General features: G+C 37.7%; 1 protein-coding gene across 1 annotated transcript in view; it reads right to left on the reverse strand.

The window, feature by feature from the left end:
• Window positions 1-23496, reverse strand: part of LOC107088661 (lipoma-preferred partner homolog) — a 98528-nt gene that overhangs the window by 31823 nt on the left and 43209 nt on the right. The window lies entirely within an intron of this gene.

Genomic DNA, 23496 nt, shown 5'->3' on the forward strand with positions numbered 1-23496 from the left:
CACCAGAACCTTCTGAAACCACTTGAAATATTTGAACTATTTATGTGTGGCGCTGTCTCTCCTGCTCTTTCTTTTTGTTTGTGTTTGTTGTTCTGATGTTTTTGGGTTTTGTTTTTTTTTTTTTGCTCTTTATTATCCTCGCCGTGTCTGATGCAGGGTTGGCATTCTTTCTCAGGAGCGCGGCAGACGAGCCCACGCGCAATCATCCTTTAATACCTGCTCAAATCCCCCCGCTCCCCCTTAGTTATGATTTCTTTCCTTCTGCTCTGTGTATGCTACACTACCCACCTGTCTTTTCAATTCCAATTCTGCAATTTCTCAATAAAACGATGACAACAGAAAAAAAACGTGGATTAAAGCTTAATCCCTTGGGGTGAGGGTCTTACGGTGTAATAATTGATCTGAAAAAAACCACAAGGAAGAATGCCACGAATGCTTTCAGTCGGTCAGAGCTCTTATTTATGGGAAAAATTGTCTGAAGACCAAAATCAGGTGATTTTCAATCTGACTGGCTGCCATTTCTGACAGTTAGCATGGAAAGGATGAAATCAGCACCCAGTAGGCTGCATCACACACTCTTCAACCTCTGTAAGTTTTCACTTCTTTCAGGTCGTTAAAACGTTTAGAAATGATTTCAGGGGAACAGAAGGGCTTTAAAGGGTAACTCACCCCAAATGAAAAAATAGCCCCGCCCCCAAACCAGTTCTGAAAAATGTCAGTGGAAAAAAGCCCTGAGGAGTAGGGTTAAGTTTGGGGATGAGCGTTGGGGAATTTAGTGAGGGTGTGGTCTGGACCAGAGAAAGGGGCAGCTAGCTTAACTAAGCCTAGCTTAGCCTTATTGAAGAATGAAGAGTGAGCAGAGGACGTTGGCAGTAACGTCGTAAAAACATCTCCAAAGGTAGAGGATTTTTTTGCAAGATTGCAGCCTCTACTTCCTGCTATGCATGATGAAGTAACGTGGACAACATCGTAGGACGGCGATACGCCTTGCTGTGCTTGATTAATTAGCTTCAAACCAAATAGAAACAGCACAAATGCGCATTTCCTTTTTTCAAACTTAAAAGTTGCTTAAAATTTTGATTTCAGTTAAATAAAAACAACTATTAAGACGCACCAACCTCCCAAATGCAGGTGGGTTTCAGCACTCTCGGGTTGCAAAGTTAATCCCAGTGGGTTATTTTGGGGGCCTTAAAATAATAAATTGAAATGGGATGGTATAATATAACAATTTCCGCCTGCATACAGTGTTTGCTCATTGGTTCGTTCATGACAGACGCCACTTTAGACAGGCGCTCCCTTTGGAGAATAGTTTGTGAAGCAGTGGGGGCAGTAATGTCACAGAATATTTATAGTGTCAGACAATTTGGAGAGCAGATAAAAAGTCAAGCTGAAGATGAAACAACGGAAGGGAAGAAAAAGGCAAAGGACATTTGACAAAAAGTGGAAGAGAGCAGGTTGACAATGGTGGTATAAAACACCTAGAAGAGAAGGTAATGAACTGCACGGTTTCTCTGAGATTTTTGAATTTTCATTCTCCTGCAGATGTATATTTTTTGGGTTCCTTTAGTGCTTAAAGTGCCTATAAATAAATAATGAACTAGAAAAGCACTGGGAGAGCACAGACCTCTTCCAGGTAGCTCATTTTCCATTGATATAGTGTGACTTCCACCTCCAGTAAATACCTCCATTCACAGAATCATTCAAAAAATTCCTGGATCCAGATGGTGATGCAAATAATCAGCAAAATCAATTCAATAATTTGTTGGCATTCACAATAAGGTATTTTCTGAATAATTCAGCAAAATCATTTTAGTTATTTTTGTAATGAGGCAAACCAACACCAAATGTCTGAGTGAGAAAACTTTATACCCAAATACAGAGCTATGATGGAAAAAAGCCTGTACCAGCATTTACCGAAAATTAAACTGCAATAGCTACTGTTTAACCACTTGGAGCAGCACTGAGTAGGCTTTGAGACAAATATTCTAGAGCTAAAACAATGTAACTTCAAATATAACAAATAAAAACTAGCTCCTCATAGCCCCAATTTATACCATTTATCTGTAGGACAAGGTAAGTAACCTAAGAGAAGCTAAGACTAAAAAACTTTTTTTCAGGACATACCAGCAGCTAAGACTTTGAGAGAGATCATGACTTTGGGCTGGTAACAGAAAGGCTAAATATGCTAAATGTTAAGTACTGCTGCAAACTTAACCATTTTATCATCTTGAGCTTATTGTTCAGACATTTCCAGAATACAACATTGCAACCATTGTAGTTTGTTTTCCAAATGGTAGCCACTAGGGGTGCGCAAAATAATCGTCATATCGATGCATCGCGATTCTAATTCTTGTGATCTACTGCATCGATTCTTGATGGCGAGAATCGATTCTTAATTTAAAAAAAATGAACAAATAAAATACATTAATGGTTGGCGCACAACAGCCAAATCAAGTGGAATACAACTTCCAGTCCAGCAGATGTTGCTGCGGATGTGTTGACGCCCGCTGCTTTGTGTCACTAGCATTTCCGGCCGCGGGATACTGAGACTAGTCATTCGTGAACAAAACATGGAGGTGCCTGAGAAAATTCGCCCGGCTCCATATCATTTCAAGTCAGATGCTTGGATGCATTTTGGCTTTAAAAACAAAGAAGGTAAAAATGAAATTGATATGATGCACGTCATTTGCAAAAGGGGAAATATACATTTGAATGTTTTCGTTTCATTGGTTTAAAGGACCACTGAGGCCATTTAAACGGCACTGATTATCCTTATTTTGTTATTTTAAGCTTGATGAATCCTAAGATCTTTTTGTCAGTGTGTCCACACCAGTAATAGTAATATTTTTGTCCAGTATTTGTTTTCATGGCAACACCTCCAAAAGTCGTTCCAATAAATACAGCTATGTATGAATTCAGTTGCTTTTAGTCATGTATCAATTGAAGACACGATCCAGATCATACCCAACCAGTCAGCCACTGGTTTTCACTGAACACTGTAAAAATATCGCAATGCATCGCAATATTTCAAGTATCGTGATGCATCGTGATAGAATCGCATCGTGGCATGTGAATCGTGATTCGAATCGAATCATGACTTCTTTGCCAATACCCACCCCTAGTAGCCACCCAACTACAACTGATATGAGATGCTAAACCTAGCAAGAAACGTCAGCTTTAGGATCATTCTGGTGGTATTACCTACTTCTAATATTAGGGATGCACGATATAATCGGCCCCCTATCGGTATTGGGCTGTATCGGCCTTAAAACTGAATATCGGACATCGACTGGAGTTATCGGACATCGGCCACCCCACCTATATTTAACCCGATATTTGATCAGCTTCTGAGTTTTTAAAAAAATTAAAAATACTTCTTCTTCTTCTTCTTCCTCAAAAACTTATTTTTTACAGACTTAAAAACTTCTAAAGATGAGGGAAAAAATATTGATACATTGAAATATCCCAATATCTTCATATGCTGATATATTGCCATCTAAAAACACCATATCAATTTCTTTTACTAATGAAATATAGCTATATGTCATCGTTATGCTACGAAATCCCTCGAAAATTCACGAAATTTTGCCATATTTTTATATGTTGATCTATTGAAGCGGTATCGATCTATTTTACTAACAAAATCTCACAAGAATTTGCCAAAATGTGATGAGAGTTTGTAACAAAACGATGAAATTTCGCGAGATTTTGAAAGTAAAATAGATCGATACCGCGTTTTCAAAAATCAATTTGATATCAGCATATGAAAATATATTTGTGTATATGATTTTTCAAAGTGTCAGAAATGGATAACAAAACTGCTATTTTCAATGACTACTTATTTTTGTCCAGCTTTAACATCAATATCGATATCGGTTATCGGCTACATTAGTTTTAAAATATCGGCATATCGGATATCGGCCAAAATCCCAATATCCTTGCATCCCTATCTAATATTAATAGTTTATGGTCATTCATGCCAAAAGGGCTTTTCTCTGTGCTATTTATATAGATTTTGTAGTAACTCTCAAAGAGATATAAGATTTGGTTAAAAGCTGCATTGGCCAATCAAAGTTTTCTAAGTAAAATAGGGGCAATTTATATATAAAAAAAGAGAAGCTAGAGTGCAAAGAAAGTTACTGTGGATTATTAATGGCCTGGATCAGACCAGTGAGGTCAAAGCTCTTTGCTTTGGTTCACGATCCACAGGCTGAAAAAACAACAACACAACTATATATATTCATACACACTTTTTTCCCCCCATAAGTTTTCAACACGAGTGAATCCTCTTTAAAATCAAATAAACCACTGCACCAGGCCTTCCATCATCCGTCAGATGATTTGTGGAACTCATCAGTGGAGGGTTTAAACTAATATTCACAATCTGATTAACCGCACCCAAAGGAGTTTTATTTTTAAGCAAGAATGTCCGTCTTGTACTAATCTAGAATATCATCTTGTGTATTACCTTTTGTTCTCTCAGAGTTCCATATGATCAAAAGCCCATTACTGAGTTTCACAGTTTTGACAGTGCCTTCACTGTGGTAATTCCGGCCCAGATCAAGTCTAAATTACTAGACATCATCTGAGCTGAAATTGTTGACCTTGGTTTCCTGAAACCAAAAAATATTCCAAGTATTTTTTTCCAAGGCTTCATTGTTCTGCTGAAAAGTTGAATCCCACAGTTTGCTCCTGAAGAGTAAGTACTAGTTTGCTTTAATAGACACAGACATTGCTAAAGCATGTTGCTTTGCAGTGGTTGGGTTTCTTATCCTGACTTCATCCAGATAACCTTGGTGCCATATTTGATAAACCGGACAGTCTGTTTGTCTTCAAAAGATTTCAAAATACTTTGAAGGTCAATTGAAGCAGTTTCCTCTTGTCAGGGTCTTCAGTCACAGTCACTACAGATAAATAACGCCTTGATCCCTGGTGGTAATCCGATGGAATTTATTGCTAAGTAAAAAAAGGCTCAGGCATGGCAAACAAACTATTATTAAATCTATGCACTAGTAAAACATTTTCACAGCATTTCCTATCTTGCCAAGTATGGATAAAGCATGTTAGGATTTTTTCTGCTTTGTTAGTTTGTACAGATTTTGATGCAGCAATATTCTGAGTAGTGCATTGGTGTTAGGAACAAGGGTGAGAAAGGTCTGGGAATGTTTGCATGATGTATTGTTTCTTTTTTCATATTTTAAGATAATTTCCAAGTGCATTTTGGTATTATTTAAAGTGTAATTCACCCAGATGTTCAAAAGAACTCCACCCCCAGGATGAGGAAAAGTGTTAGCTAGTGTAGCTTAGACATATTAAAGTATGGATAGTGAGCAGAGGAATGATGGTGGTAACACCTTGGATAGATCTTTTGAGGTGGAGGATTTTTCCAACGTTTTTTCACTAAAGGTTGACAGAGGTTTTGTGGAGCCCAGCGGCCTTACTTCTAGGCGCTGACTTAGCATTGCTCTTGGCTGGTGCTGTAGAGGCAGAAGACCCTACGAAGGTGTAGATTTGAGTAATTTTATTTATTTTATATGGTGCTATGCTATATTATGGTGAGGAAAGCCTACATGACCTGTACCAGCATGTACCATTTGAACCAACACGAATGAAATCACCTAAAAAAAAAAGCCACTGTTAAACCCTAACCAGGCAGCACTAAGACAGTTTTAAGAAAAATATTGCAGAACCAAACAAGCACTTAATTCTACGGTAATATTAAAGAAGCCATAACAACTTTATTTTGAGGTAAGTTGCCATGGGCTCACGCTGAAAGGGTGCCTTCAAAGTTAATGTGCTTACTCACAACTTTCACAGTTGGGTTTAGGTTTTGAGGGCACAAATGCAGAGGTAAGGAGTCAGGGGTGAGTTCTTGTAGATTTATTGAAATAACTGAGGCCAAAATCCAATAACCAAAGTACAAAATACAAGAAACCAAAAAACCAGACTACTTTAGGGGAAAACTCACATGGGCAGCCAGGAAAAGACGAGGAACCGCACAGGGAGAGTATATATAGGAGACAGGACAAAGAGCTGATTGGGAGCAGGTGTGAAAAGAGGTTTCTAGAAAGGAGCGAGGGAAACCAACACAATAGGGCAACAAAGAGCAATCAAGACATACCTAAGAATTCAAATACATTCAGAAAACACCAGAAAACAGGAATTAAACCAATAAAACCAGAAAACAAAGAAAAACGTGGATCAAAGTGAAACTGAAAACTCAAAAGAAAACTTAAACAGAACCAAAACCGTGACAACATCAGCCACCATTCAGTGTGAGTGCTGTTAGCGAGGACGTGTGGATCAACAAAGTCTTTCAGATAGGGTTCTCCTCATTAAGCTCCTTTCGTTTATGGAAAGCCACAGGGGGGACGGGCTGGTGGCAGTGTTAGGTTTAAATTTAACCTCCCAAACCTGCATGGAAGTTGTACCGCATTCAGTTTTACTTTTTCAATACCCAAAATGATTTGATAATGTTCTGTAAAAATGACTAAAAACTCGATGAAACTCTAGGTTAGGCTTTCATATGAAGGAGCCTGTTTTCCAAAGTGGATTATTCTTCATCAGCACAGACAGAGCATCTGCATAGCACTGCATGTGATGACGAATTATTGGTAATGTGCAGAAATGCAGCTTCTGTAGTGCCTGAGAGATTGGTACCTTAAGCAAAATCTTTAGATATATCCAAAACAAAACAAAAAATCCTGTCATCCTGACTCCCTGTGATCATAATGTGTGATTTACAGTAAAATGGTGGCCGTGCTATAAGGCTGTCATTCAATAAAGTGACATGGGTATCATAGACTATGAGAATAGGTTTGAAAAATACATCCTGCTTTCAGTGTGTCTCCATTTTTCTATGAATCTTTGCAAGTGAACCTTACCTCAAAGCACTTGCACACACACAATGACACCCACCACACAAGCGTACATATATAGCACTGTATTTAAATTCTAGGCTCATGAAAGGAAAGCCTTTTGTGATTGCCAGGGCAGCGTGAGATGGCTCTCAGAGCCACGATAGCACGTTAAACAGTTCGCTTTGCGAGGGCACTGCAGTCAGACTGTCTTCTCTCAGTCGTTTCACTGCACTTTTACAGCTGTCATTGAGAAACTGCTGCAGGTGCTTCTGTCACATTAATCTTTCATATCCACCAAGGAAACTATCAAACAAAGCCATTGAAAGAGGACCACAGAGAGTACAGAGTTCCAACATAAAGTGGCAGGGTTCAGAGATTCGTCTTTTTGGGGAGGGGTTGGTGGGGGGTTTGACATGCTTTCTAGCAAATATCCTCTGAGGCCTGCGAACCGCATGGCATGTTGAAGACATAATCAAAACTGGAGTTATCAGAAGCTGCTCTTTGTGAAACGCCCTGCTGACTGGTGACTGACTGACTGTCAACGTCTCACTTTTATTGTTTCTAAAGCTCCGCTGTGCGAAACTGAAAAGCTAAACATCTAAGCTGAGGTTAAACCAGCTGATGTGTAAGAGAGCTTTTAATTTTACAGCATGTAAAGACATTGAGGTTTGTTTCTTCTTTATCCTTTAACAGGTGAAAAACATCAAAGGTTTAACTATGAGTGGCACTCTGAAAAAAAGAGACTTCTGCAGAGATGCAGAGTCATCCACATGCAAATGGTATTTTTTGAATAAGAGAAACGATTCTTAATGTGTTCACTCAAAGGTAGAAAGAGACAAGAAACATGAATAAAATCACATTTGTTGGTGTACATTTTTTGCCAGTGTGTTTTTTTTAGGACTTTAGAATCAGTGTGTCTAAAGGTAAAGATTTTTCCAAACAATGGTGCCAATAAACTCAGTCTGAAAGGAGCTCAAAAGGTTCATTAAAGAGACTGATTTGGAAAGGAGGTGATGGGTTGATATGGGGAGAAAATGGAGCATTTGTTTAACAGCTGCAAGTGGGTCTTTTAAGTGTAAGAGACTGCTATAGATATAAAAACCTTTATTCACTGATGCTAAAGAGAAAAATCAATACTTGTTCTAGACAAATTTGATTTTTGTTTGTTTTTCTTTTATTACTATTATTGGTTTTAGTTACAGTAGGTAAATTTTTTAGGAATTTGTTTTTTGGGTGTGAGAATCAAGATGCTTCCTGAGAAAATCAGACTTATAAATCTGTTAACAGAATGACACAGATTAAAACAGCGAAGTCATAGCAGCAAAATTTAAGATTGTATAATTTATCAGTACAATCTATAATAGAGATATAAATTGCTGCTGATTAAACATTAATTCATAACATCTGTATCAGAATTAAAATGACTTTATGAATGCCTTGCGGGAGTTTCTTTAAAGTAAAGTATCAAAGTATAATAACTATCTGTAAGATTATTTCTTTTGACAAAACATGTTTTTCACCATTTAATAAAAAAAATATGCGTTTACAAAATGTGAGTATTAATTACTTGTTGTTTTTGGCAGCACTTTCATTATGGGTTTTATTTATCTTTGGTAAAGCCGACTGGACTTAAAGTCGTAGGGAAGCGGCTGTTCCAACCGTTGCAGTTCCAAATTCTCCAAAGTGGTGCGCGACTTTACACGAGTGAATAAAGTGAATGTGATTGGTCGATTATCAAGGGGGCGGGATTGTTGTGGCCAAAGGCCAGCAAGACGTTTGATTGTGGCGGGTTTGTCGGAAGCATCTTGCTAACCAGTTAGCAACTTAGTGCTAGTAGGTTCCCAATGGGAAATTCCATTGGGACCAAGTAGCACTAAATTGGTGACTTAGAAACGACACTGTCAAGGAACGCTATGGACAGAGGAAACATGCAAGAGGAGGAGAGATTAGTGTCGCAGGTCGTGGATGAGTCTCCTCCATCATACTTTTTTTTATTTAGAGGAGGAAAGCGGGGACGAAGATGTTGTGGAAGAGGACGCCAGGGCTGCAGAAGCTTGGTTTGGTGTAGAAGGCTTACAGCCGTACATGTTTGAGCTCTCGCCTCGCAACGCTGCCAGTTCTGTTAGCTCTACACCTGCTGAAGACACAGACGTCCAATACCGTGAACCGTTGCATATATATTAGCTGCGACATATGAATGAAGATGCTATGACCGAAAAAAATTGATTGACAGATGACTGTTGATATATGATATCTATTGGCAGAATTAAGGTGTTCAGGCTGACGTATAACTAACTGCCCTACGTAAGAAAACAGAAAAACCCACAGATTTTAAGATGGGAGTTTTAAAGAAATATTCTACATTTTGGGTCTGATAAGAGTAGAAAAAGAAAAAAGAAAAAAAATATGATACAAATTATAAAAATATAGTTTCAAACCATCAAGTTCTAATCACAAATGATTAAGCCAAATAATGATCCTTCCTCTAGACTGTATTTACCACTTTGAGGCAAGCTGACATTAAGCACTTTTTTTTTAAACAAAGCAGCTAAAAACAACCTTAACAACAACAAACTGACATTGATTCTCGCTGATGTGAGTAACAGATCCAACCTGTTTTTGTCAAATGAAATCCAATAATCAATCTTTGTCAGCTCTGTGTGGAGTCTAAATCTGACTTTCAAATCTAAAGTTATATAAAGGTTATTTGACAGTTATTTCTGCATTGATTTAGCCACATTATTCTACAGTTTCAGGGACAGTGTGAAAAACAGCTACAATTATTTAAAAGAAATGTTTTAATTTGCTATTATTACACATATATTCTACAAAACAAAATAATGTAGTATGGTATGTTGTGTTGTATTGTTTTATTCTCACGTAATGTGTGCATTGTTCGTGGAGAACTCTTTGGAATGCAGTATATTAGTGTTGTGAGTGTGTATTTTTCCTGTTGATGTATTATTTAGCTGGTTGGACTGCGGCTTACAGCAGATGTTCACAGCACAAACCATGTTGCCTAAAGAGCTTTAGGTCACAGCGTGATGGAGAGACAGACAAGGACAGAAAATAGGCTTATAGTGCAACTTATATCATTATTGGAATATCTGCAAATATTAAAACCTTTGCAAAATGTTCTGATAGTATGCTTTTCTAAACCTTGATTTCTGTTTTCACCAAAGTACAGCTAAACATAACGCCCTGGGGAAGATGTTAATAACCATTCACTTTTGTTTTGAAGGCTTTTGAAACTAATCAGTAATAGTTTTCAACACATACCAAAAGTACTTAATTAAACATATGTGGGGATGCTGCCACGTCCCAGAAAACTAAAGCATGAACGGAGACTAAAAGGGTAATTATGATCCGTTTCTCCCACCTTGGACTTCCTCCCACGAGTAGATAACACTTAAAGCTACACAGCTTTTGGCTCAGTAACCACCGGTCAAAACAGTACTTCAGACATAAAGACAGAGACACACTTCAGCTGGCAGGTTTTTTCCAAATAAAGGGCTGGAAGGCGACCGGGACTTTGCACTCCGAGTTCGTGACGCAACCTGCGGCGGATCAGCCATGCGGATGGAAAGGCTTTAAAAATTAAAGGTTCCCATCTGCAAGAGGTTGTTGCCAAGTCGTCCCAGCGTTGGACTCGCCCCGGTTTGGAGGGTTGGTTGAATGGCTAAACAGGTGAAAGCAACATTAAATAAACAAGCGCGTCCTCCACTCGTCCCTATCTTTGGAAGCGGGAAAGAGGCAGGAGGTCAAATGGTCATTATGGATCTGGATTTTTTTTCTTTTTTTGTAGAAGAGTAAATATTTGAAGGGTCTGTAAGTGCAACGCTATGTCATCTGCTGACATATTAATAAAAGCAAAAGGCTGTTTAGGACCTTTTCAAGTGTTAAAAATTTAGCAGATCAGGTGCAATAGCAGTCTCAGGACATCAGATGAGTGGGCAAGTCAAACATCATGTTCTGAAACATAGCCACCGCAAACACTACAGCTACAAGACAAGATTCTCCCAGCAACAAGACCCAAACAAAAGCCTGGATCTAAACGCTGCAGCTCTCAACTCCCTACTGTCGAAGTGTTTTATTTAAAAACTTCCAACAAAATCCATACCTGCAAGATGGATCTATAGAATGAAAAAATCTTTCTAACCCTTTGAGACACGGAAGAATTATTTATCAAGATATAGCCACCACAGGAGATGGGCCAAATTTACCCTTTTCCAGTGAATTATTGAACAAGTTCAAGGGTTCAAAAGGACCTTTTTACAAATGCTTCAACTGGATTCTTGTGTATAGAGCAGTATGTTTGCAGTTTCAAGGCCAGTGGTGCTTGGATTCAATGAATCCGTTCGTGGTCGACAAAGACAGACTGAAAATATTTTCAAATTTAAAAGGAATTCAGTTAAATAAAATTGCAATGAGGAAAATAAGTGAAAAATAAGTTGTGTGTGTGAAGAATTTAAAGCCTGCTTTTTTAGAATTCACTAAATAAATTCTTGGGTAGCATACTTGGATAATCTGAATGCACGATCTAACAAATAATAAGAAATGAGAAACAGAGAATGGACTTCTTTCTGCTCACATTTCTGAATAAAGCTCGACTGACTTATAAAATAAATGTAGGTAGGACCGACACTGTTTATTCAACCGTATAACTCTAGATCCGAACATAAACTGGATTTAGAGGATGGTTCCGAAATCTATCTGGACATTTTTAAAGGGATCCACACCTAGTTAAACATGTTGTTCTAAATTAGTTGTATACGTGATATTAACTTAATATTTGCCATTTGTGATCCGCAAAAACTTTAAATTACTTCAAAAACTCATATCAATTGTTATATTTTCTCCCATGGAGGTCGCATTTTTTTGCCTTTGCAATGCATGCTGGGTAAACGATACGGTTAGGTCTGACTGAGGTGTAATCTACAGAGTAAAAACAGGAAGGCTAACATCACCAGAGCTGTTTTTCTATCGTATTGGTTTGACTGGTATAAATTTAGACAATTCCACACCGCGTCGCTGCCTCAGTTTTCATGAGCCGATATTTAGGAGATATCTGTTAAAACAAACAAATGAGATGGGCTTGTGATCTACTGTCTATTATATTAGCTTGAGCTAACCCCATTAGCAGAAGCTAACACGAAATTAAAACCAAATCAGAAGATAATGAACTGTTAAAAGTGATAGTTGTGATAAAACATCGTTCTAATATATGTGAGAGAATATTTTTATCCCAATGCTAACAGTAAAAAGCCTCAGTTAGATATCAGCGCACTTTTTAGCCTAGCATCTCCTAGCATTAGCGGCACAAACACTGGCCAACTCTCCCCTCTTCCTGTGTTAGTTCCTCATTCTCATTACCTATTTTAATCAATCCCAAGGCCATCCAGTTTCAAACTGAAAAGGTTAACATTACTAATTGCTGTTTGTGATAGATGGTGTTATGCTACTTTAACACCGCAAGCAGCAGGAGCAGAAAAAATGCGCGTGCTGCTTCATTTTTTAACCTTGTACAAGTTCAGTTCTGATGCGCGGTTGAAGCATCTTTGCGGCTCTAGCTGGGCGGTAGAAAAAGTGGGTCTGATGCGTGTTGTCTGTAACAATGGCAGCTATATGTGCTGTGATCAGTGCTAAAAAGTTTTAATGTTCTTTAATGTTTTAATTGAGAAAGTCCCCCCGAAAACGTCATCTTTACAGTTCATCTAGATTATCCTGCCTTCAAACATTATTTTGCTGTCAGAGCCGCTCAGACCCCCGTACACCAGGCGGTGCTCTGTCACTGGGAATCCTGCTCAACAGCAATCTCTGGCCCGAGTCGCCTCTTTGCGGTTTGCCGCTACTGTTCACGGCGGCTGGAAGTAGAAGTTAGCATTTTTCTCGTACGTAATCCAAACTGCAGGCACCAGAATAATAAATGCAAACATGTTTTGCCGGCAGATTTCGGCATTTTGACTTAATTTTGGTGTTAATAAACTGTTTCAGATCATGAAAAGATCAGATACAGGTCGCATATGTGCTAAAAAATTGGATTTGGGTCACTTCAGCCTGCAGTGTGAATGTAGCCAAATTCTTTTATTATTTAATTCAACCTATTTACTATGCAATCAAAACTAAAGCAATTCTATCAAGTGTTTATTTACATAAAGCCTTATTCGCTAAATTAATATAGTATCAATAAAAGAAATCTGAGTTTGTGTGAAAAAGCTTTTTCTATTTATTCTTATTTATTCTTTTTAAGTTGTTCCACTAGGGGAAATTATCTGGATCACTTTTGTGCAAATATTCATCCCATTAATATTCTAAATTTATTAACTAGAAACTGTAATGATGTAAATGTCAGTTAAAACAAATAGTTTAAGGTTTTATGGGATTTGGTATAGTATGCAACAAAGTTGAACAATGTGGACAAAGAAAGTTCTGGATGCAAATTCACCTCTAATACAAGCAGCAGTCTATCGTATTCCAACACCTGCTGTAAGTCAACATCTTAACCAAGTCTGGCAACTTGACACAAAACGAAGGAGACAACGAGGAGAAAGCCAGCAGGCAATAATCACCTTTTGTTGTGTCCAAATGTGCTCGGAGCTCTGTGACGAAAAAGGGTTCCAATCAGAGCTCCTCCCGTCTATCAGCACACAGACACTGAGGTGGTGAAACCAAGGCCTGGTTTTGGTCTGAGAAAAAACAGACGGGTATCGAGAGCTTCACAGAGAGGCAAGAGGGAACCTGCTGGGTGTTGCTGTTGAAAACAACGATTAACCGTTCTTCAACTGTTAGCTCTCGGCTTACGGCTGTAGCCGTGCTTTGTTTTGTTTGTTTCCGTCATCTTCTGGTGCTACTCACAGTGTCAGCACTAAGCGTCCATGTTTCCAAACACTGGTTCTTTGACTGTCGAAGGTGTTAAGCTTCACCTGTCAACGGCTGAAGGATTTCCAAACCTTACAGGTGGTTTTATGCCTCACTCAATCCTCATTAGGAGACACAGCTATGCTCTACCCGCTTCAAACAGGAGCGAGCCACTGATCTGAGGCCAGGAAACCTCAGACCTGCTTATACACGGAGCGATCAGACATCCTGTGTAAAGCTTCTCATAATTAGGCTAATTACACAGGGATAATATGAAGGTTAATCAAATGATAAACAGCAAATGGAGATTTGTTTTCCCCATTAGCTATTGTGGAGAGCCAAACCAGTTGATAACCATTACAAATGAGATTTGGAGCTGTGACTACAACAAAGACGAACATCCCCCACCATCGCCACCCCCACCAATCACCATCACCCTGAGCTAAGAGGAAAAATAAGGGAAAAATCAAACAGAAGCTCCACAGTTTCAACTAAACTGCTCTAAATTAATGGGAAATGCTTCAAATAGACGAAAGGTGTGGAACTTTGAAAATAAACTGTAGATCCTGACCTAATTGGATGTTTTAACAGGAAATAATTACAGTTATAAAGCAGCAGAACATCTTCATTTTTTCTATTTCATCAAGCTAAGAAGGCTATTTGGATGTGTGTTTGGTTATTGCTGCATGTTTTATATGAAAATGTGGTTCAAGTAAAAGAAGACAGAGCAATGGCCAAAAAGACAAAAAATAATCATTTAACTATGAAAATCATAGATTTATTAAGAAATCAGCCATAAAAGTTTGCAGCTGGGTCTGCACTGATGGCTGGAAACTAAATAATCCAACATTTTCCCTACGTTTAGTGTTAATGAACGTGGAAGGCTAACAGGAAAAGTTAACTTTTCCACAGAGAAGGAAAGAGAAAGTTTCAGCTAGCACATAGATACATGGATGAGAGGAGAAGTGATGACTTTTCCATGAAACAGCGACTCAATGGAATCTGCAAAAAGAAGGATTTCAAAGTCATAAAAATTATGTATATATTATATTATGTATAATTTCTTTAATGGAAATTGAAAACAAAAAATGTAATCAAGAAACAAAGCTTTGAAATAAATTCAAATAAAAAAAAATGTTTTGTGAGAAAAGCTGCTTTTTTCACATTTTTCTACATGACTTATTTTTTTAATTTGCATTTTTGTTTCCAAATTTATTTTAATTTTCAGATTTTGTTATATGAATTGCATATTTTCTGTTTCCATGGGCAAAATATGTAAAAAAAAAAAAAAAGAAGAAGAAAAGGGAAAAAATAGAAATACAACAATTAGGCAACAAAATTAAATTTCTAGACTGAGCTTTTTTATTTCCTTTTATTTCCACTTGCAAAACGCGCTAGTAACAAAAACCATTATGATTAGTGAGGATGAATATCAAAATAAAATGCCAATATTGCAAACAACTTTCACATCTTTATTTTTAGGGCTGGGTAAAAAAATCGATTTAATCGATTTTGAATCGATTCCTTTACATTTTTGCAAAATCGATGTCTAGGGAATAAGATCGATTAGATTTATAGTGACGCGTCTGACGTTCACATTCAAATGAGCAGAAAAGATGCACTCAAGATGACTTCAAGCCAGACAGCTGCAAATATAGCCAATAGGTTGACTGAAGACATTAACAAATGGGGGCTGACTAGAAAACACCCTGTAGTTCATACAGACAACCCTGCAAATACAGTTTGTGCATTTAAGTTAATGCAGCTCATGAATGTCTGCTGTGTCACGTCTGCTTGCTCGAGTGAGGTTTCACTTTTTCACAAACAAGTTAACACCTTTGAGACAGTTTTGTTCACATCTCAAGTTTAAACTGTCTGATTTACAAGTTTGCACTTTGTGTTTAATATGATCGGGAAAAAATGAAATACACAAGTATTTTGAAACACAGTTGAACCACTTTCATTACTGTAAAAACAGATCGAATCAAAATTAATCGATTTAGAACTGTATGAATCAAAATCGAATTGATTCAGGACTTTGGCTAAAATACCCAGCCCTATTTATTTTAGGGATCTACTTTGAATATAGGGAGCAAGTGGGGTATGGTCACATAATGTGAACGTCATGTGTGGCAGGGGCCCATTTTAAGTCATCTTCTTCAGGCGCAGTGAATTGTGTCAGCTGAGCTTTCTGTAAATTAGCAGAAATCTGACGTAAGTATTGACTACGATGAATACTGGCAGGTCAGGAAAGCATAAGAACTGGAAACAGGAGAGAGGTCGTACTATTTCTATTGGATTAGCCCAAAGCTGTTCCAGTGATTTGCCTGATCAGTGTTGTTTCCATAAATGGAGCAGAGCCAGCTATCACCCAAACATTAGATTTTTTTCATTAAACCCAGAGAGAGAGGTACAGAAACCACTTTAAGCCCAAGCAGCACTGGAGAGACTGTAGCAGTTATAATTTTACACAAAGTTTCTTACACTAATGCTCGCTATGGTAGTAAAAAAAATATAGGAAAAGTAAAAGTTTTTAAGTCAGAACTCTTGTTAAAAACACGATCCTCTTTTTGAAAATTCTCCCAGCCTTTAAACGTATATCCATCAGTGCATCAGTTGTCCGTATGCAGACGTATTTTAAGACATAACAGCTCTGCTTATTGCGTAAACACCTTAAAACTTGCTAACAAGCTCTGCAAGCTTTTTATCTGTTTTTGAGTCGTTTACTTGAGTTTTTGGCCTTTGCTCCCTAATGAAAAACAAAACAACTTTTCTGTAAATATGTGAATTTGACTTTAATACTGACTGACAGCTTCTATTGGCTTGGGATATATCAAATAGAATTGCGTGGCTTGCATGACTGGAGTATGTGCTCCTTGAAACTGCAAGTGGTAGGATGCAAAGTCTCCAGAGTTTATCTTATCCCAGTCTCAGGAGGTTACTGACTGACAGCTGTAAATATATCACAACCTTAACTGTGTATCGCATACCTCAGCGGTAGATACTTTAAAAAAAAATAAATATGGGAATCAACAGCAAATAAAGGAAGAATCTGCGTGTTTCATAGTTATTTTAGAAAATCAGCTGAAAACGGCAGATGCTTCAGATGATTGTGCCACTGAGCCACACAGAGGCTTATGGAGCAGCTGTGGAACGCAGGGCTGACATTTTATTGGCTCTGTAGTGCTGTTAAATAAGAAGGAAACTATTGCAGTTCACATGAACAAGAATGAAAATATCGATTAAAGGAAAGGCAGTGGTGGCTGTGATAAAGTCAACCGAGAGTGCCAGGATGGTGCGATGCTAGCAGGTTTATGATTACTAAAGATTTAACAGATAAAACAGTTAATAAGAAGAAATGCCTAATTCCATAAAAGTTTAAAAACAATCCACTGCACTTGGTTTCCAAGGTTTGAAGGCTTTTCGCTTCTCCTCCAGTGGATTGTTTTTAAACTGTTACGGAATGACTATGACCTGGATGACTGAGAATCTTCATCAGCAAATGCCTAATTGTGTCACAAAAGCTACAACAGGGTTTATACAGGAATGAGTAACTCTAATTTAATGCTTTTTAATGCTCTTGTAATGCTCTAAGAAATAATTTTAATGCCATCTCAAATACCTATGATTCTCATATACATGTGTACATATTAGGGATGGAACGGTTTATGAAAACCGTCCGAACCGTTCGGTTCGACTGTCTCGGTTCGGTTCGCGTGTGTTTCATTCGGTTCATGCGCTGCTCCTTTTTCTCATAGAGGAAGCGATTACACTCCAGAGCAGAAGGTGGCGGTACTGCGACCAAAGCCAACCACCAGTAGTAAACAAGAAGAAGAAGAAGAGCAGCGTAGCCGGGTGTAGCAGAAATAAATCAGTTGTTGTGGAGAATTGTGTGGGTATGGCGAGTGGGAAAGAACAGAAGTTGGAAGACGCGTCAGCAGCACTTTATAGGTCTGCTGTATGGGACCACTTTGCATTTAGAGTGACCTAAGATGACGGCGGAAAGAAAGTTGTGGATAAAAGTGCAACAGTGTGCAAGCATTGTGCAACACGTTTTGTTTATGCTAACAGCAACATGACTAACATGTCAGGCTAGCAAGCAACATATACCGAACCGAAAACCGTGAACCGAACCGTGGATTTTGTGAACCGTTCCACCCCTGGTACATATATACACGGAAAAATCCTTCATCTTTCCCGTCTACAGGCTGCAGCCATGTCGCAAAATTCCTCGTTTTCCAGCCACTTTTGTTGAATTTGCATTTTCCAATTCTCTAGCTTTTTGTCCACCTTGAGCTTCTTTTCCGAACATACGGTCTTAAGATCAACCGGAAGCAGTTCTATCAGTTATATCTGACGAAATTCTTTTTTTTAACTTTTTTTTTTATTTATTTAAATAAAGCATTATAAATGCACGATAATCACATTTAATAAATGTTAATGCCAATTAAGGCCTTAATTTAAAAAATTTGAATTTAATGACTTAATTATTTTTAACTCCTTTTACGAAAATGTATATTTTTCTTATATTTCTCAGAATGGTCAATGCCTCAAATAATCTAGATTTCAAAAACATTTCAATTTTCTGACAATTATATAAAATATGTTTAAGGCTGAGTAATACATCAAGTATTTCAAAAAAGTTGACATGAGTGCACAGAAACAGGTCCACACATGAGTGGGAGAGAATCTACAGGAACATAAAAAGCCAGAGAAGGAGCAGGAACTCATGATGGTGACATATTAGGGGCCCTTATGGCCAAACTCTGGAACTGGTTTGCTGAAATCTGCCCATAAAGGCCGTAAGGATCCAGCTTTAACAACCCGTCCTGAACTACCCTGGGAAACAGCCGAGTAGTTCACTGCCTAAGCAGCTTAGATGCTGCATATATGCAATGTTTGCCGCTCTGTTAGATAAATGCATCATCATTTCTATAATAAAGAGGCATCCGAGCAGCAACCAAAAACAAGGTAAATGAGAGCGGATTTCCACCATGAAACATGGAGCTTTACATTATCACAATGAGGCTTAGAAATTCAAACAAAAACCTGAATCATTAAAGTCACCAAATAAGAATAATGTTTTAAACATTTCAGGTTTCAAACAAATTAATTTTTGTCATGACCCTGTGTCCTTTCAAAATGCTGCATCACTGTAAAAATGCACTCAGCTGAAGAACATCAGTCCTCAACCCCGGAAAAAAAAAAAAAAAACGCCACAGAACTCAACTGCAGTTAACAGGCAGCCAAGAATGAAATCAAATCAGAGCCCCGCTATTCAACACTGGCCTTGAGCTCCACATGTCACCCTCGGAGAGGTAGCTAATGAGAGCCTTTGGTTTGGGAGCAGACTGGGGCAAAGTCAACAGAGCAAAGGCTATGTGGGAGGTAACAGCAGTGAAAGAGTGCCTGGAAGAGATAAAGCATCACATCGATCCATCATTAATTGCCCCCGTTTCAGTTTTTAAGCCCAGGGCTTTTATCGGAGATAAGAAATGCTTATGAAACAAGAGGTTTAGTTTTCTGCAGCTACCTGTAAAAATTCTAAATAATTATTTTAAAGCCATCTTTATCCTTGATATACTTATTTTTGCCTGTTTGATTTGATAATAAACCACTGTCTGGAAGAAGAACAGAGAGGTGTCTGCTACTAGGCCAGGAACTTCTCTATTTACAAGACGTTTCCTCTCTAAAGGTGCTTTATTCAATTTTAAAGCTATGAGACGTTTTCTTTTAGGAAGCAAATCTTAAAAAAAAAAGGTCTTTCTTGTTAAGAAAAGCAGTAATTAAGTTTACTAGGTTTTCACAGAGAAAAAAAAAACACTCAAAGTTTCTATCCCAAAGTTCTCTGGAATGTAATTTATGAGGACAGCAAAAACAGCCTGAGCTCTATTCTCCCAGCTAAAGCATGGTTTGCAAAAAGGACACATTTTCACGTTGGACAGAGTTAATTATAATCCCAAAATTCACAAACAAGTCAATTGTCAGCCTGCGCAGCTGTGACTGCCTGGTTGCTGAAGACTCGAGTGGAGAAATAAGATGGAGGCAAGCTTCCAATTTGAGGGATCACACTGTCAGATGTGTGTGTTTTTATAATTGTATATGTGTGATATAAGAAGCTATAAATCAATTCTGAATCAGGTTTATTTAAAACTTCTGAAGAATGGTTTGCTAGGTTGGCTCACAGCGTCGATAATGAGATTTAAAACACGTTTAGTCATGTCTTTGTAAGGCTAATGTGATTTGACATTTAAAAAGACAAGCATTGACGTGTCAAACCTGCAGAGATATTATGTTGCAAAGAATTTCAAAAGGATCTGGAAACAGTGATCAGCTCATTCGCTTTCCAAAGAAACATTTTACCTAAAAACTTCTCTATGGGTTACTATAGTTAAACTAATATTCTTGCTGTGAAGTTTTCTTTGTTACTACAGTACGAATTTCAGAGAACATGAGCTTCACTCTATTTATGACCTAAAGAGTCCCTGAAATATATAAACAGCCATTTCAAATTTAATATGTAATGTTAAATAAGTATTTTCTGATTGCACATTTTAAATTGAATGATTAAAGAGGAATACTAAGTTGCATTTATTAATCAATTATTTAATACTGGAATTTAAAAATCTATTTTCAAATCCTATTTCTAAATAGATATTTAAAAACCACAATTCATAAATCTGATTATAAATACCTTTCCTAATCACATATTTAAAAAGGTTATTCCTTATTCCATTTTTTTTTTTATCTTTCTTGAAATTGCATTTTCTTTTTACTTTACCATAATCCATTTATCTTTTCTGTGATCCTTCTGGTCCCAGAGCACACTGGAAACCAGTTAAATTCTCTCATTGGCTAGACTGCCAAACTTGCTCACCAAAGTGACCAATGAGGGAGCTGGTTACATCTGAGGAGCAACTACTCAGTGAGCTCAGGGACACCAGACTGCAGTCATCAAGTTGTCAGGTTAGGACTGAACGAACTTAATGAGATGAATGGAGTCTGGTAGTCATGCACGATATTTATCGGACCGATAAAATATCGGCCGATTTGGTAGAATTTTTTAATCAGCCCGATACATACGTTTTTAAGATTAAAAATAGCCAATAAATCAGTAAATTTCGTGTAATTTTATACAGGCAGAGCAGTCCCAAAGCAGGGTTTTACTAGCAGGACCCAAGCGGGGCTCCTTCATTAGCTGACTGTTAATGAACGAACTTGTCTTCACTAGTGTGGGTTTTTTTCTTGGTTTGCAAAACCTGTCCTGCAAGATTTCTGGGAAGATGAAAAAAGGCTTCAGGTTTTAACACAACAAACCTAATAGTCACCTGAAAAATCGTCATTGTTGCAAAGCAACATGGAAAGAGTACGAAGCAGTAGCAGTGGCAGGTAGTGATGCTAAGGCTAAGACGACAAAAACACAGAGGACAGATGTCACCATTCAAAAGGCTTTTGAAAGCTGTAAAAACTTTTCAAGAGGCAACGAAAAACTAAAGCTATTAACGTCAAAGTGATGGAACTCTACGCTATTCCTGACATTTTGAATTAAAAAAGCTTCCTGGATGGGAAGCAAAACATCTTTAAACTTAGAGACTTAGTTGAAAAGAATACCAGCAGCCACATGGCACCTTCTGGAGCCAGTTTGACACCCCTGGGTTAGACTCATATCAGAATAAATCTTATGAGCCCCCTATAAAAAAAACTTGTAGAATCAAAAACAAAATTGTTAAACAGAAACTCTAATGCAAACCATAATCAAAAACTTGACTAATAAAGAACAGATGTCAGCGACCAGTTTTAAAACTGTCTCAGAGCCATTTTAACGCTTTAGGAATCCAATGAAACACTGATTATCTGAAATAAGAGAATAGATCAAATATTAGTTATCCTTTCCAGTTGTGGCTGACCAACCTAACATGTCCATAACAATAACTGATCCAGTAGGTCACAAAAGAACCACAAGCAACACATTCCTCAATGAATGTCAGAGTTCATGATTCAACAAAGAAAGATTCAAATTAACTTCTATCTGCATTAATGTAGGTACAGGTTGATTTTCAGCCACTGTGTACTGGCAAAAACAAGACAAAAAAGCAAAAAGAACCTTTTGAGGAGCCTATAGAGCTTTGGGAAAATATTCCATCATCCTAAGGACAAAGTCTATGTTCTATTTCATTGGGTGTAAAACTAACAACATTTGGGGGAAGGAAACGAAAGAAAGAAAAAACAGCAAAAACAACCACTATCACAGAATCAGGAGTTGTGGCCTTACCCAGAAAACCCTAATGGATATACGGCCAGCATTAAGCTTAGGCAGGCCTGGCTTATCCCGAAACTATAATCTTGAAGTCGTAGGGAAACGGCTGTTCCGACTGTTGCATTTTCAAATTCTTCTGGGTGGTGCACGACTTTACACGAGTGAATAAAGTGAATGTGATTGGTCATTTATCAAGGGGGCGGGGTTGTTGTGGCGGGAGCTTCGCAAGCAAGTTTGGTTGTGGCCGGTTTCTCAGAAATTGGTGACTTAGACATGTCCATCCCAGTGAACACTGGGACGCAACTCAATGATAAAGTAAATATTTATTTCAACCATTGCGTACATTAGCTGCGACATATGAATCAAAATGCTATGACCAAAAAAATTGGATTGACAGATGTCCGTTGATATATGATTGGTCGAATTTAGGTGTACAAGCTGACGTAAAAATTACTGCCCTGCATAATAAAAAAAAATAAATAAAAAAAAAAGATTTTAAGAGAGGGTTTTTTTTTTATTTTAATAGAAATGTTCTAAATTTTGAGACAATATAGTCTGATGAGGAGTACATTTATATACATGTTTATGCCAGAATGATTTGACATTTAAATATTACTTTGCTACAACTTTAAGCATTGACCAAAAGTTGTGGTCCTTGATCAACCAGCAACAATGACCATTTATGTTAGAGTGCTTAGAGATATAAAAGAATCACTTAAGAATGAAAAAAATCAACTGCTTTTGTTGTTGATGCTGTGTGTAATAATAACATTGGTGGTCAATAAATTTGTAGAAACGTTTGCATTCTCAACCAATATTTTAGGTCATGAGTCAACTCTGGTACCATGTCTTCAGTTAGAATTTGAAAAGGAAACCTCTGATCTAATGCACCAATTGAGATGGGTGGTGGGACATTAAACAGGCCATAAAGCTGCAATAGAAATGAGGAAGTTCCTACAAATATGTAGAAAAGAATCTCTAACAAGTTTGCCAAACTGTTGAATGCCAATTGTAGCAATCAGTTATTCCTTTTTGAAGGGGAGTAAATGTTTCCCAAAGGGCCAATTTGGCCAGTATATTTAGTTTTTTTAGCTTTTATCCACAGGGTTTGCATATTTTCCTTATGCGTGTCAGTCTCGCTCCAGCGGTTGATGGCTGACCTATGCTGGCTGTATCCAGACTCTAGCTGGGTGACTGTTAAGATGGTTTTCAGCAGAAATAACAGAAAAGTAATCTAATATACATCTGCATGCAGGAGAAATTTGTTATTGTCAAAATGAAAAGAAAAAAATAGCTAGAAAGCTTCAAAAGCTTGTGAATTGCTCAAACGTTTGTCCTTGAGGAGTTTTAATTAAAAAAAATAAAATTAAAAAAAAGGAACCCAAATGATTTTTTGAGTAAACGCTCTGCATATCAACACTAAACACACTGCTAACAGAAACAGTGTTAGGCAAGCAGAACAACCTCTAACATTACTGGTGCTCTGCTGATTGAGCTATCTCTAAAGTTATGCTGCTATAG

Source organism: Cyprinodon variegatus, unplaced genomic scaffold, assembly GCF_000732505.1.
Source record: "Cyprinodon variegatus isolate N-32 unplaced genomic scaffold, C_variegatus-1.0 Scaffold226, whole genome shotgun sequence".
Lineage (NCBI taxonomy): Eukaryota > Metazoa > Chordata > Actinopteri > Cyprinodontiformes > Cyprinodontidae > Cyprinodon > Cyprinodon variegatus.